The sequence below is a fragment of the Macaca mulatta genome, chromosome 7 (assembly GCF_049350105.2).
Source record: "Macaca mulatta isolate MMU2019108-1 chromosome 7, T2T-MMU8v2.0, whole genome shotgun sequence".
Lineage (NCBI taxonomy): Eukaryota > Metazoa > Chordata > Mammalia > Primates > Cercopithecidae > Macaca > Macaca mulatta.
This window is the reverse complement of record NC_133412.1, coordinates 173,128,975-173,144,229: the sequence shown is the minus strand read 5'-3', so window position 1 is coordinate 173,144,229 and position 15,255 is coordinate 173,128,975. Positions and strand designations below refer to the sequence as shown.

The window sequence follows — 15,255 nt, the reverse complement described above, 5'->3', positions numbered from 1 at the left end:
TGACCGGGCCGCACTGCAGCAGGAACCACCCAGGAACCAGACGCAGTATACAGGCTCAGCTCGGCTGTCTGGTCATACTGGTCTGGAAACCCTTCCTCAAATCCCTGGAGCCTGAGAGGTTTTTGAACTCAGATTCAGACTTTAAAACAGAAGTCCAGGGCATACAACATACATTAGCCAATATCCCCAGAAGGGCACAGGACAAGACCCGCAGTCACATTCAAAAACACCTCTACAGAAAAGCAGAACTTTCACACTAAAAGAAATAAACATAAACAATCAAAAGCCACATGTTTCAATTCAGAGGAGTTCTCCCCACCCATCAAATGATTTCAGATCAGGCCAAATCTGACTAGCAAACGAGTTACCAAAAAACATCTGGGTTTCAGAGCTTTCTGGATGTTGAAATCGCAGATAAGAGGTTGCAGGCCTGACTCAAGGGCTGTTAATTCTCAAGGCATCTGCGATTCACCCAGGGCTGGGATGGACCCAGAAAGCAGGCAGCACACGGCCGAGGTTCCCAGGCTGTTGACCAGGGTGCCCACCAGGGCGCCTGTCCAGGCGCTGGACACAGCTTCTGGGCGTGTTGTGTCTCATCCCTTACTTCAGCCAGAATGGAAAACTGCGTGAGTAAGGCTGCGCTGCAGAGTCAGCAGCTCCCCGCCCCTTCAACATACAGCAGACTGTGCTTTGAGGGAGAACAGGAATTAAAATAAATAAATAAATAAAATAAAATAAAACAAGCCACTTTACCTACGATGTGACCTGAAGAACAAAGTCAAAGTTTGATAAATATGATATTTATGCAGATAGGGGAATTTACAATTTTAAGAAACTGTTATAGAAGGTCAGGGTTTCTTAAAGTAGGGCATAACCATATTCAAGGTGCAGGGAAAAAAATAACAAAATTTGCAAAATTCAGTTATCTATAACGTATTTTCTCTTTTTATAAAGGTATAGATTACCAGGTCAACACGGATGCTAACATGAAGACAACAAATGGAAAGCCACTTGGTGTAGTTCAAAGAACCTGGGGTTTTTCTCGGGGGACCTAGGTTCGAGATCTGGTCCTCACTGAACTATCTGGCCTTGGCTAAGTTACTTAGCACCTATCAGCTTCCCTGATTACATGTAAGATAAATGTGATAAAGTAGTATCTTACTTACCTTAGAGTTTGGTTGTGAGAATTAAGTGATAAACAGATCTGAAGGTGCTTTAAAAACCGTAAAATATTACAGAGGAGATCGTTTTACGTTGGGGTTATGTTCTAAGGGCAGTAAATTAGATGAAAATAGAGTGTGTTGAAATTACTCTTGAAAAATTCCCCAGATAGCTCACAGTGTGGAGCATACGTGGTTTTGTGTAAACTGTGTCATCTCTCAGCAAATCCCTCCAACACTGGAATAGATTCCTGTTTTCAGGGTTAAATACACACCGTGGCTGGCCTGCATTGAGAGACCACCTTGAACAAAAATATAAAAATAAACAAAATTAAATAATATATATTGTGTTTCACTAGATGCGTATATAATACATGGGATCCAAGAATGCTGGAAGTTCATACACTCTGACTCCGACCTACAGTAATTAGGAGGCTTTGCCACCTATGACTGTGTGTTATTTTATTACTGTACACAATGAAGAAATGTTTTTGGAATTACTGAAAAGCTTCTCAGGATCCAGAAGTTCTCTCCTTGTCTCTTATAATAATTTAAAGATAACACAGCTCTTTGTATAATTTTGGCATTTGATTTTTCATCCAACAAGAATGTACTGGAGACACACTCCCTGCAAGGCACCGTGCAAAGCAGGAGAAAGAAGCAAACGAAATAAAAAGACAACACGGCGTCCCTGCCCTCAAGGAACTCACTAGCTGAAGACGCCAACAAAGGCCCTCACAGCTGACCACGATGCAAGACGGAGGGAAACCAGCAGTGATCACAGGGGTATGTATCGTAATTTAGAAATGCAGGGGAAAGACCAAGTAACCCCGGACAGACGAGGGAAGACTTCACCCCGGGGACAGTCTGTAGGCCGGCTCTTCAGGCATGAACAGTATTTCAATATGGAAAAAGGAGGGGCTCCAGACTGATAAAGCATGACCACAGAGTCATGGAAACTCTTGGCACACAGTAAGCAGAGGCGTGTGGTGAGACCACAAATCTAACATTTATGAGATACCTACGAGGCATCAGGAATGAGGATAAGTCAACCCAGCTGTAATCATCAAGACAACACCAAGGCGACACTTACTACTAAGTCCTGGCATCTCGATTCTAGACAACGCTGTGCTGGAGCTCTCAAGCCTGCCCTGCAGACGCCGTCTCCACCCTCTCTCCCCTGCGCGGGCTGCATCAACAGGTTTCCCCTTGGGGAGGAGCAGCGGAGGGGAGGGAGAAAGAGGGGAGGGAGGTCAGGGTTGCTTCTTGGGGTAGGGTTGCTGTCACTGCTCCTGTCTGGCAGCTCTGTCCACCCAGCCCTCTTTGAACCCAGGTCTGGTAACTGCCCCTCTGCCCCTTCAGGCCTAGGGTGGAACTGTGCCTGCTGTACCAGTCCTGGCCACTACCTCAGCCCTTGTGGTCTCCCTATATCTTGCACCAACCTTCACAACAGTGACTTTACCACAATCCCCTTAAATTGGCCAATTTGAGGGCACCATTGCTTCCTGCCAGGACTCTCTAGAATTGCCTTGCAGTCAGCTCTCCTTGTTAGAGCTGAGAAAACTGAGGCCAGGAAAGAATAAGCAATTATCCAAGTTTACAGAGTCATTTCATTAAACAGCAGAATCAAGACTGCAACCCAGTCTTGTCTGTCTCCAAAGCCTATGTGCACCACCTCTGGGAAAGTAATTTGGTGGTAGATTACAGAGGATCATGAAAGAATGCACGTAATCTTTTGTGCTAATTCTCAAGAGTTCATTATTCATCTGCACGTGTGCAGCCTGCGCCTGCCTGTCTCTTTAAACGGTCCTGCAAATGAGATGCTCCAATCAGGCGTTCATGGCAGCAAACGGTGCCAAACGTACAAAAGCAATCCTTAAAAAAAAAAACAAAAACTCAGAGATATTCCAAGACTCCAGTCCAGATCCTTCCTAGATCCCGGGTCCTGCATCTGCTGTTTCCCTTCTTAGACTCTTAGCTAATTGGGAGAGAATGCATGTTATTGGCGATCAGAAGGCATATGTCATGAAATTTCTTTAGCAAACATATGCCCCTCATCATTTTTCTAAACAGCTCTAAATTTTTTTCCAGCTCCCCATTCCTAAAAGAGCTTAGACACTTGTCACCCTTCTTGGCTTGTCAGAGCAGCCCGTGTTGCTGTGCTTGGGTGTGAAGGGCAGCTCTGAAGCCAAGCCCTGTCTCCTCGTACTCGGCGCTACCCTTCTTGAGAGTGGTCTTGTACTGGCTCTCGCTTGGGGGAAGGAGTACACTTTCCATTAGAGATTTCGGAGACTGGCGGGGCACAGTGGCTCATGCCTATAATCCCAGCATTTTGGGAGGCCAAGGCGGGTGGATCACCTGAGGTCGGGAGTTCGAGACCAGCCTAACCAACATGGAGAAACCTTGTCTCTACTAAAAATACAAAATTAGCCGGGTGTGATGAAGCATGCCTATAATCCCAGCTACTCGGGAGGCTGAGGTAGGAGAATCGCTTGAACCTGGGAGGCAGAGGTTGCGGTGAGCCGAGATCGCGCCACTGCACTCCAGCCTGGGCGACAAAGCGAGACTCCGTCTCAAAAAAAAAAAAAAAAAAAAAACATTCTGGAGATCGGATACTGAAACTTTACACAGGAGGCTGAGCAGGGCTGCTTGTAATGCACGTAGGTGTGATCTGGTGACACATCATCAGGCGTTCTGACAGCCTCAAATGTGCAGGCAATTATCCCACTTCTTGCCCGGGGCTTTGAACCTTTTAAACATTCAGTTTAGGATTCTATAACTTCATGAAACTATTGTTTTTAAAAAAACATTCTGAAACTGAAGTAAGCTACTCCCAAAAAGACAAATATTGTGTGATTCCACTTATACAAGATATCTAAAGTAGTCAAATGCACAGAGACAAGAAAGTCGAACGCTGGACCAGGAGCTGGCGGGGGAGAGTGGGGAATTATGTAATGGGGATAGATTTCAGTTTGGGAAGATGAAAAGTTCTGCAGATGGATGGCAGTGATGGCTGCATCACAATGTGAATGTACTTAATGCTATGAACTGCACACTTAAAAATGTGTAAGATGCTAAATTTTATGTTACATGTATTTTACCATGATTAAATTTTTTTTTTTTTTAAAAAGGGTTCTAGGGCTGGGTGTAGTGGCTCATGCCTGTAATCCCAACACTTTGGGAAGCTGAGGCAGGAGGATCACTTGAGCCCAGGAGTTCAAAATCAGCCTGAGCAACAAATCGAGACCCCATCTCTACAAAAAAATTAAAAAATTACCTGGGCATGGTGGCGTGTGCCTATAGTCCCAGACTTAGGAGGCTGAGGCTGGAGGATTGCTTGGGCTGGGGAGGTCGGGGCTGCAGTGAGCCCAGATCATGTCACTGTACTCCAGCCTGGGCAACAGACTAGGCCCTCTCTCAAAAGATTTTTAAAAAACGAAGAAAAGAAAGAGAATGAGTAAATAGAATATGGCTGCTGATGAAACACTGAAAAACTACAACTGTTAACAGAAAGACAGAAGAGTTCCATCAACACTAGGTTACAGTGGTTGGCGTGCGCTGTAAACAGAGAAAAGTTAAAATGTCCTAAGTAGACACGACTGAACGTACCATTTAATATTTCCACTCTGAACTCTTTTGTTCAACAAGCTAGTACTGAGGGCCCACTGAGTTACATGAGCCAGAATGACATCCTCCAGGTCCTCCTGGTCTGGACGGTTAAGTGGAGTTGGCTATGCCCTGAGACACGTGGCCTGGGGCCTAAGGGGCACCCAGTGAACTGCACCTACATCCACCTGCCCTGAGGTTTCCCATGCCATGGGAGCAGGGTTCTGAAGGATGAGGGCGTGGCTCCGTGAAGAAGGGGTAGGAAGGGACGCTCCAAGGAAGGCAAGGGTGCTCAGCATGTGGAATCCTGTACACAACAGCCTGGCACCTTCAGAAGCTACCAGAAGTCCAGGGTGGCTGCATCCAGGGCCCTGGGAGGAAAGAGTCAGGAAAACAGGTGGCAAGTAGTTCCCAGAGTCAGCCCTGAACCCCAAGAGTCATGGGGAACTTCTGGGGGATGCTGGGCAATTCCATTTTTAAAAGTGCTGAAGAGGTGGGATTTGAAGAAAAACTGGTAAAGACAAGGAAATCTGTTCAGAGACTCCTCCAATAATCCAAGGGAAAGGGCTTCAGATCTGCATGAGCAAACCATGTGTGGCCTCTCCTACAGGCAAGGGCAGACCAGAGCGATCTCCTCAGTCCCTTTCAGGTCGATGACAGTCCCATCTTTTTTCCCATCATTCACTCATTGGGCATAACTGAGTACTTAACATACCGTGGACAGTGGAGCCAGGATGCTTGACTTCAAATCCCAGCTCTGAAACACACTGGCCAGGCGATCTTGAGCAAGTTACTCTAAGTTTTGGGCCTCTCTTTCCTTGTCGGTCAAAATGAAGAAAATAATAGGACCTACTTCAAAAGGGTGTTGTGAGAATTAAACAAAAGAATACATTAAAAATGCTTAGCCCAACACCTGATGCTTGGTGAGCACTCTTTAAAGCCAGCATTTCTCTCCCCTCCCCTCCTGCATCTAAACACACACACACACACACACACACGCATGAATGAGACACGGACCCCACCTTCTAACAGCACAAGCTCTAGCTGGGAAATAACTCCGTGGCGTAAGATATAATTAAGTACAAGATGCAATCTGAACACGTATTTTTATATAATTAAATTATATCAACTCAATAAAAGGCCATTTTCAAGGAAGGCAAAGAAATGACACACCAAGCCAGATTTCAGTCTTTGAGAGCAGTGGAGTGTGGGCAATCCTGCTTAATTACTTTCTAAAGGACTAATTCGGTGAAGCCGAGCTAACAGATCATTATCTTTATTATAGCTCCATACAGTCCCCTGGGAGCGGCTGCCACATTTTGCATACAGGATGGGTAAGCATAAGCGACTCAATAGTAGATAAATAATCATCACTAAGTCCTATTCCTAAGGATTTTCAACTGTTTGTGACGAAGACAGCTGGGGCTAAAGTGCACAGTAATGCTGCAGTATAAGAGAGTCCTAATTCCATTCAACCGTTTCTCAACTGGAACATATTTTTCTAAGAATGGTAAAATTCATGTTACATAACTTTTTGGGGGGTGATTGAAGTCAAATCCTTTTTACTGTTAAAAATGCTGGAATTGCCAAAAACCACTTCATTGTGTCAATTACTTTGGCTGAAAATAATTTGTTTTAAGCCAGTGAAACCACCAAATGCTTTCTGCAAATGTCTCTGCTTATTGATTCCAGTGATGCGGTGTCTAGCGAGAGGCATTCTGCAGCAACTGTGGTGGCAAGGTTTGACTCTGTACTAAGCCAGTCTCATGGGCCTGCATGCATGTTTCGGGGTTCTACCAATAAGGTTCCCTCATCTGGAAGGCCTTCTCTTCTGAATGTCTAAGTCTACCAGTTCTTTGCTGAGGGGTAGAGTTAAATGTCACATGTGTGCATGTGTGCATAATGCATGTAGAAATGCAGGTATACATGAAGTTATATGCACAGGTGGTATATACTATATACATTGATACACGTTGTTTCAAGCACACAGGGAAGTGGTGGGCATGCTCTATTTGGCAGGCACCTGTCACATGTGTGGCATGGTGGGTGGTGGTGCCTGGTGTGTGTGTTTGAGGAGGTGCTATAAGATAAATAAGACGGGCCAGGCATGGTGGTTCACGCCTGTAATCCCAGCACTTTGGGAGGCCGAAGCGGGCGGATCACGAGGTCAGGAGATTGAGGCCATCCTGGCGAACACGGGGAAACCCTGTCTCTGTCGGGCGCGGTGGCGGGCGCCTGTAGTCCCAGCTACTCAGGAGGCCGAGGCAGGAGAATGGCGTGAACCCAGGAGGCAGAGCTTGCAGTGAGCCGAGATGGCTCCACTGCACTCCAGCCTAGGCAACAGAGCAAGACTCTGTCTCAAAAATAAATAAATAAAATGGAATTTTTAAAAAAAGATGAATAAGACGGACCCTGAATCTATTCAACTAACTTTCACCAGGAAACTCACCACACGCCAGGCACTGCTGAAGTGCAAAAGACACAGGGACGATCCCAGGAAAGTCTGCCTGGAGGAGCTTATCTCTAACGGGAGAATGAAAATAACCCTCCATGACAGGCCTCTGGGATAATCACGATGGCAGAGGTTTATACTAAATACCACATAGCCACCAAGGAAGGAAGGGTACCTGGGGGCACTCAGGGATGAAGATAAGTGGGGCCCTGGGTGCTAAAGCGGGAGGGAGGGCTGCTGTCAGCTTTTAAACAGGAGGCCGTTTTGCCCGGATCTGTCTTGCAGGAGGCACATTCGAAATGTCTAATTTCCCTTGGGTGAGCTCATCGGTGCCCATGGATCCCATTACTATCTGGATGCTGACCGCTTGCAAACGTTCTGTCCAGCCCAGCCGTCTCCTAGGCTCCAGACCTTCACCAACGGCCTGCTCAGCACCTCAGCTTGTGTTCCATATGTCCTCCCACCCCACAAGCCCAAACCACCTCCCCCGTGGCCTGGACTGCCATCTCTGCACAGGCCCCCCAGCCTGTCCTGCCATCTCCAGTTGCAGGTACCAGAGACCTGGGCGTCAGCCCTGATTCTGCCCTCTCCCCACTCTTAATGTAAATACAGGATGTTACCCCCTAAGAATCTCCTGCGTCTTGCTCCCAACCCCCGGCCCAGGGTGAATCACCATTGCCTCTCCCCGGGTTACTGCCATAGTCCCCCCACCTCTACCCTCCTACCTCCACCCTGGACTGCACTTCCCACCTGCCCTCCCCCTGGAAGCAGAGTGATCTTTCAAAACGAAAAATGTGAACAAGTCGCTCCCTTGCCTTAAAATTCTCCTCTCTATTCCCACTGCTCCTAGGAACAAGACCAAACTTCTTGCCATGTCCCCAAAGCGACGCTCCCAATTCCACTGCAAGCCACGTTACTCCTTTCCCTTTCACCACAGGCAACCTTTCAGTTCTCAAAAGGTTCTTTCCCACCCAGGGCTTCCTAGACACTTCCCCAGCCTGAATGGCTCTCCCCACTTCCACCTACCCGCCTGCAGTGAGCAGCCAAGAAAGATGCTCTCACGGACGCCTCTCTTAGGAAGCCCGCCCTAATACATGCCCCCAGTCCTGCAACACCCTACCTTTGTTCCTTAGACTTCTCAGAACAACCTATCACTGTTGTCATGAAGCGAGTGTGAAAATAACACTGGATATTTAGCTCCTGAGAAACAAGTTAGGCTTCCTAAGGCCAAGGACCATGTCATCCTCGCATTTCGCTGGAACCCCTAAAACAGTGTAATAATGAACACTGTGAGTACTTGAGTGCTTGTTTAAAGGAATGGATTGAATACTGGAGGAAGGAGGACTGCTTTGGGTCTGCTGCTGAAACCAAACCGAACCCTAGATGAGAACTGATGAGGGCCCCAGTCAGGGTGGAAGGGACAGATGATGAGACATTTGGGGTGCAGAATCCACTGAGTCAACTGAGATATGGGGCAGGGGGTAGAAGAGTCTAAAATGATTACTAGGAGAATCTAATATTTATAGGGGAGACTACATTTTTGACATGTTTAATTGTCCTAAGAACACTGTAGATATTCACTGGAAATCAGCCCAATTTGCCAAATGGACTTAAGTCTCTCCATGAATATTCGCCTAACCATTTCTACCCTGGTTATCTTTAACTGTGGGCTGCCCATTGTCCTTCAAAGGTTATTTGTGAGAAGAATGTGCAGTCCAGGACGGTGGGTCTCCCCTACAGGGGGTCTGCAGAGTGAAGGGTGCCACCAATCCTGGACCACACCACGACAAACGCATGGATCTGGCCGCTGGCCTCAGGCGGGCCCTCTGCTTCCCCTCCCTCTGACAGCAGGGCCTCGGCAGGTGGGAAGGTCTCCTGTTGGACTCCCTACCTTTGGCAGGCCCTAGGCTTGGAGATAGTGCCCTCAGGCATCATCCAAGTCTACAGGTCAAATCCGCCTGTACACTGTGGGAATGGTTTATTAAAGATAGACAGTTTAAATATTTTCCAGAAGGCTGGCAGAATAAATAAATGACTGCATTTTAACACACAACCGAGTACTCTGCAAAAGATGGTTTTCCCCGCCAACAGTATTTGCTAGTAAAGGTAAAACTTTAGAGTAAACAAAAATTGAAATGTATCCACCTAAACTGAATCTCAAAAATTAGCTGGGTGCAGGGGCTCCTGCCTAATCTCAGCATTTTGAGAAGCCAAGGCAGGAGGATCTCTCAAGGGGAGTTCAAGACTAGCCTGAGCAACAAAGGAAGACTCTGTCTCTAAAAAAATTTTTTTTTAATTTAGCCAGGTGTGGTGGCACACGCCTGTAGTCCCAGCTACTCGGGAGGCTGAGGTGTGAGGATCGCTAGAGTCCAAGGAGTCAAGGCTACAGTGAGCCATGATCACGCCACTGCACTCCAACCTGGGCAACAGAGTGAGACCCTGACTCTAAATTAAAAATAAATAATTAATTAAACTTAAAAAAAAAACAAACCAAGTCCTTTAAAGAAAGAAAAACTCTTCTGAAGAGCTATTTCTTAAAAAGTAAACCAAAGAGGGTATGCACTTGCTCCTGCTTACATCTCAGCACACCCCCAGTCCTGGGCCAGATTAAAACGAATGAGCAGCCTTCAGCAAAAATGAAATCTATGTGCCAAATGTCTAGTGAGAAAAACATGAAGCCGGGGGTGAGGGGTGGTATCAATAATAATTATACAGCTTTTAGAGTTTACAGCACACTTTTGTAATCAGTAATGCTTCTGAAGGTGTTTAAAACGTTTTGCTAATATTAGAAACCGTCTATTAATGAGCTAGATACAATTATAAGGATGAATAGTTGTTCCTGAAATTTTCATAAGTAGTACAAAATGCTACTGATTTTAAGTCCCTGGAGAGACTGCCTTACTAGAGAGAGCAATGCTTTCATGTTCCGTTTTCAATGTTATCCATGATGAAGTTTTTCACGCTACCAGTTTTATAGCATGAACAAGCCGTAACACTAGAAACAGATGTTATTTCTCCTCTCTTATCCAACCTCCACTCAACTAAAATGTTTTTTAAGAGAATATGTGAAAAGGTTTACACTATCTCAGAAATGGACAATAATCAACTAATGGCTACTTTTTAAGCACAGTTTTGTGATTTTTTTCCCACCAAAACGCATGAGTTTCTTTACAATGTCATCAATGGTTGTGGTTTGGCTATAAAATAAGCTCCTCGCTGGGTGGAGCACCAAGTATGCTAATCAGAAGTTCTCGCTTAGCGTGGGTGCTTACTTTGCACTTCTCCATGAGAGCATTTTCCTCTGATTCTGCTATCACAGAATGCCTCAGTCAGTCTTCTGGCACTGCATGAGAATGCAAAAGAGGCCTGAAAATTCTTCCGAGGGTTGAGTTTGGATAATTTTCTCACAGGTGTTCCTTTTAAATCCAACTATTTGTTTTATAACCATCGAGGTGCCAACTTGAAAATTCTGCCGTAATCATAGTTAAGAGAAAGTCATCGGTATTAGAGATGTCAAAAGATGTTTAAGATTATTAAATATTCTTAATTTCCAAAATATAAATGTTTAGAAATTAAAACAATGTTCCATTGCAAAACTAGAAAAAATAAACTTCAGTCACTCAAAAATTATAGTGATTTCAAAATATGACTGGGCAGGTCACATGGACTCGACCCCCCATAGTTACTAACAAGTAGCACCTGCAGGAGAAGAAGCCAGGCCAGATCTGGGACATGGCAGATACGCTCTGGACAGGCCTTAGAGGGCATCTGATAATTCTCTCATGACACCTAAGGCAAGAATGAAAAAGGCTATTAACCACAATCACAACCCTGTGATTGGTCAATTTTGATGTTACTGGTCAATGGTCAATTTTGATGTTACTGTAATGCTAAAATATCTTAATGAATGCTGGGATTATTTATAGCATTACAACACAGATTATAATGGTGTTGTAATCTGATAGGGCTCTGCCTGTTGGAGGAAACTCCTCCTTAAAAAAAAAGTAATTAAATTTAAGAAAAGATTTAGCCATGGTACATGTAAAGTAGACAAGAATTTTACTGGAAAATCAGTAAGAGGTAATAATGTGATGTGACAAGCAACGGAGCCTATCTAACCTTAAGCCGCATTGTTAGAAGTATAGGCCAGGCACAGTGGCTCATGCCTATAATCCTAGCACTTTGGGAGGCTGAGGAGGGTAGATCACCTGAGGTCATGAGTTCAAGACCAGCCTGGTCAAAATGGTGAAAACCCATTTCTACTAAAAATACAAAAATTAGCCAGGCCTGGTGGCACACACCTGTAATTCCAGCTACTCTGGAGGCTGAGGCAGGAGAATTGCTTGAACCCAGGGGGCAGAGGTTTCAGTGAGCCAAGATCGCACCACTGCACTCCAGCCTGGGCAACAGAGTGAGACTCTGTCTCCAAAAAAAAAAAAAAAAGTATAGACTTTGGAATAAGGGAGGTGACGTATCCTATTCTAATCTTCTCTGTGTAGAAACCATGCCTGGAATACCACATTCAGTTGTATCAAGTTAAGAGAGGAATATAGACAAAAGGAAACAGGTGTAGATGAGGCAACCAGGATGATTAAATTTAAATTACGTCTTAAGAGCTAGAAGATGTGAGAAAGAACTATAATGATTGTCTTCAAACATGTGAGGACCTAATATATGTCCAAGATATTAAACCTATTCTCTATGGACCCAAGGGACAGAACTTCGGCTGAATTTTCACTGCTTGTAGGATCTGACAGTCTGAACTGTCCAGACAAAAAATGGATTGCCTGGAGAGGTATTTACTTTCTAGTCTCTTGATAATGCTCATGCACGGGTTGAGCAGCCTTTCTAGCTTTGAACAGCCTTTCCAGCTTCCCCTACAGGGCAGAGATTTCAAGCTGGAGGGGTGGGGGCAGGAGAGGAGGGCCAAAGCACCACCCTGTCCCCTATCCCTTTCAGCTATGGCAGCTCTGTATCTATCTGCTTTACTGTTGGATTCCTGGGTAACCTTTACTTTGAAGAAACAGCTCAAAGGCTTAAGAAAGTAAACCATGAGATGAGATTACCTGCCAGATCCGTTCAGGCGCTGAGATTCTTTTTTTTTTTTTTTTTGAGACGGAGTCTCACTCTGTCGCCCAGGCTGGAGTGCAGTGGCGCGATCTTGGCTCACTGCAAGCTCCACCTCCCGGGTTCATGCCATTCTCCTGCCTCAGCCTCCCAAGTAGCTGGGACTACAGGCGCCCGCCACCACACCTGGCTAATTTTTTTTTTGTATTTTTAGTAGAGACAGGGGTTCACCGTGTTAGCCAGGATGGTCTCAATCTCCTGACCTCGTGATCTGCTCGCCTTGGCCTCCCAAAGTGCTGTGATTACAGGCGTGAGCCACCGCGTCCGGCCACACTGAGATTCTTATAACCTATGGCAACCACATGCAGTTGTGCACTGACTCGTTTTGGTAAGCTGTGATTGATCAAAGGATCCAAAGGACTCACAGAAATGTATGAGCAACATTTTGTTACTTGCTCCCACTTCTTTCCCTCTTTCATCTATTTCCTTACTTATTTATTCTTTTATCAGAAAGGCATAATAAAAAGAGCTTGATATTTAGGTTTCAAAAAGTTCAGACTGGTTCCTAAAAATGTTAAGCCCAGAGTTACTATATGACCTAGCAATTCCGCTCCTAGATATCTGCCCAAGAGAAATGAAAACACAGGTCCACACAAAAATGTGCATGTGAGTGCCCATAGTAGCATTATTGATAAGAGTCAAAAAGTGGAAATAACCCAAATAACCCATCAACAAGTAAACAGATTTAAACAGTGTGGTATCTCTCCACAGTGGAATTTAATTTGGCCATAAAGGCCAGGCGCGGTGGCTCAAGCCTATAATCCCAGCACTTTGGGAAGCCGAGATGGGTGGATCACGAGGTCAGGAGATCGAGACCATCCTGGCTAACAAAGTGAAACCCCGTCTCTACTAAAAAATACAAAAAAAAAACAACTAGCCGGGCGAGGTGGCGGGCGCCTGTATTCCCAGCTACTCGGGAGGCTGAGGCAGGAGAATGGCGTGAACCCGGGAGGCGGAGCTTGCAGTGAGCTGAGATTGGGCCACTGCACTCCAGCCTGGGCGACAGAGCGAGACTCCATCTCAAAAAAAAAAAAAAATTAAATAATTTGGCCATAAAAAAGGAATGGCATGCTGACACAGGCTACAACATGGATGAACCTTAAAACATGCTAAGTGAAAGAAGACGGGAACAAAAGACCAAACATTCTATAATTCCATTTATACAAAATGTCCAGAATCTATAAAGATAGAAAGTAGATTAATGGTTGCTGGGGGTGAGGGCAATGGGGGAACATGGAATGACTGCTAGTAGGTATTAGGGTTTCTTCCGGAGTGATGAAAAGGTTCTAAAATCAGTGAGTGGTAACAACTGCACAATTCTGTGAATATACTACATGCGCTTAATGGTACAGTTTAAAAACACATTTTTATGGTATGTAAATATTTCAATAAAGCTATTAGAGAAAAGTAATTCAATACTTACAAAGTGACCTTATTGTTTGATTCTAGTTAAGATGGCTTTTCTTTAAACTGTTACCTCTACAAAATATAAGAGCTGGTTTTTACTTTCTTCTGGACATCACCACCAGTAAAATACCATGCCAATATCTCCAGGCTGGCAATGAAAAGGAAAATGCAGAAAACCAAACACACACACACACACACACACAAAGATTCAGACTGGTATCCAAGTCCTTACTAGTTCTGTGGCCTGATAAAGTTGCCAAATCTCTTTGAGCCTACGTTTCCTCAGGCAGAAAGGAAGGATGGTAACACCACCTACCTCAAAATGAAGCCTTGAAGAAAATATAGAGTATTTCCCAAATCATAAATTGTCTTATAAAGGATAGCTACTGTTCACTTTTCAAAACGCTTCAGGGATTTTTTTTTTTTTTTTCAGCATTAAAAGAAGTTTGTGAGCTGGGTGTGGTAGCATGCACCTGTAGTCCCAGCTACTCGAGAGGCTGAGGTAGGATAGCTTGAGCCCCAGGAGTTTGAGGTTTCAGTGAGCTGTGATCATGCCACTGCACTCCAACCCAGGTCACAGAGTGAGGTCTGGCTCAAAGAAAAAAAAAAAAAGCTTGTGATTTCTAGCTCACTTTACAGATTTCAAATACTCTGAAGGAAACAATGCACACATTTTCTGCTTAAATGAGAAAGACAGTTCCTGAAAGACGAGGATGAGCCTTTTCAGGAGGCTAGATACTGCCTAACTTTGCATTTCATATCCATTACAAATTATGAGGAGAGACGCCAAGAAAAAAGTATAAAAGAAGACAGAAATTTCATTCATAAGAACAAAACTTTTATCTTTCCCCCTTCTCGTTTATACATTATCATCTCTCTCTCTCTCTCTATCTCTCTCTCTCTTCGAGACAGGGTCTCACTTTGTCACCCAGGCTATAGTACAGTCATAGCTCAGTCATAGCTCACTGCAGCTTCAAACTCCTGGGCTCAAGCAAACCTCCCATCTCAGCCTCCTGAGTAGCTAGGATTACAGGTTCAAGCCACCATGCCCAGCCAACTTTTAAAAACTTTTTGTAGAGAGGGGGTCTTACTATGTTGCCCAGGCTGCTCTCAAACTCCTGGCTGCAAGTAATCCTCCCGCCTCAACATCCTACATTTTGATCTTGTCTTTATTTGGCCAGAAGGAAGTTAACTATGACAGTCATCCAAATAATATGTATGAATTATATTTTCTAAAGCAATAACCATGATTTTTTAGTTTCTATCACTATTAACAGCATGAAGCATACTCAACATATGAAAATGTATGATTCATATATTATGCTGCTGTCTTGCCATTGTAATCTACGTCTCTCATTTAAAAAAAATTGTTTGCCAATGTAGCTAATGAAATATCCAAACGTTTAATTTAGTTCCCAGTGAAATGGCATTTCTGTGACCCATCGCTTTAATTGAATCATCATAGTAATTAGCTGACTTGTATTCATTTATATTTTCACTTAA

The 15,255-nt window shown here is 44.5% G+C and overlaps 1 protein-coding gene across 18 annotated transcripts in view; it reads right to left on the bottom strand.

Annotated features, from left to right (window-relative positions):
* The window catches only part of EML1 (EMAP like 1), a 210,632-nt gene that overhangs the window by 134,583 nt on the left and 60,794 nt on the right, over positions 1 to 15,255 (bottom strand). For 2 of the 18 annotated variants that reach the window (XM_077941692.1, XM_077941695.1), the window contains exon 1: positions 13,769 to 13,901. The exons of 15 other annotated variants lie outside the window; for them this stretch is intronic. The gene's annotated coding sequence lies outside the window, so the exon portion shown is untranslated. Of the gene's footprint in view, positions 1 to 13,768; positions 13,907 to 15,255 lie in introns of those variants that run through there. One more of the 18 variants, XM_077941696.1, reaches the window with a different exon arrangement.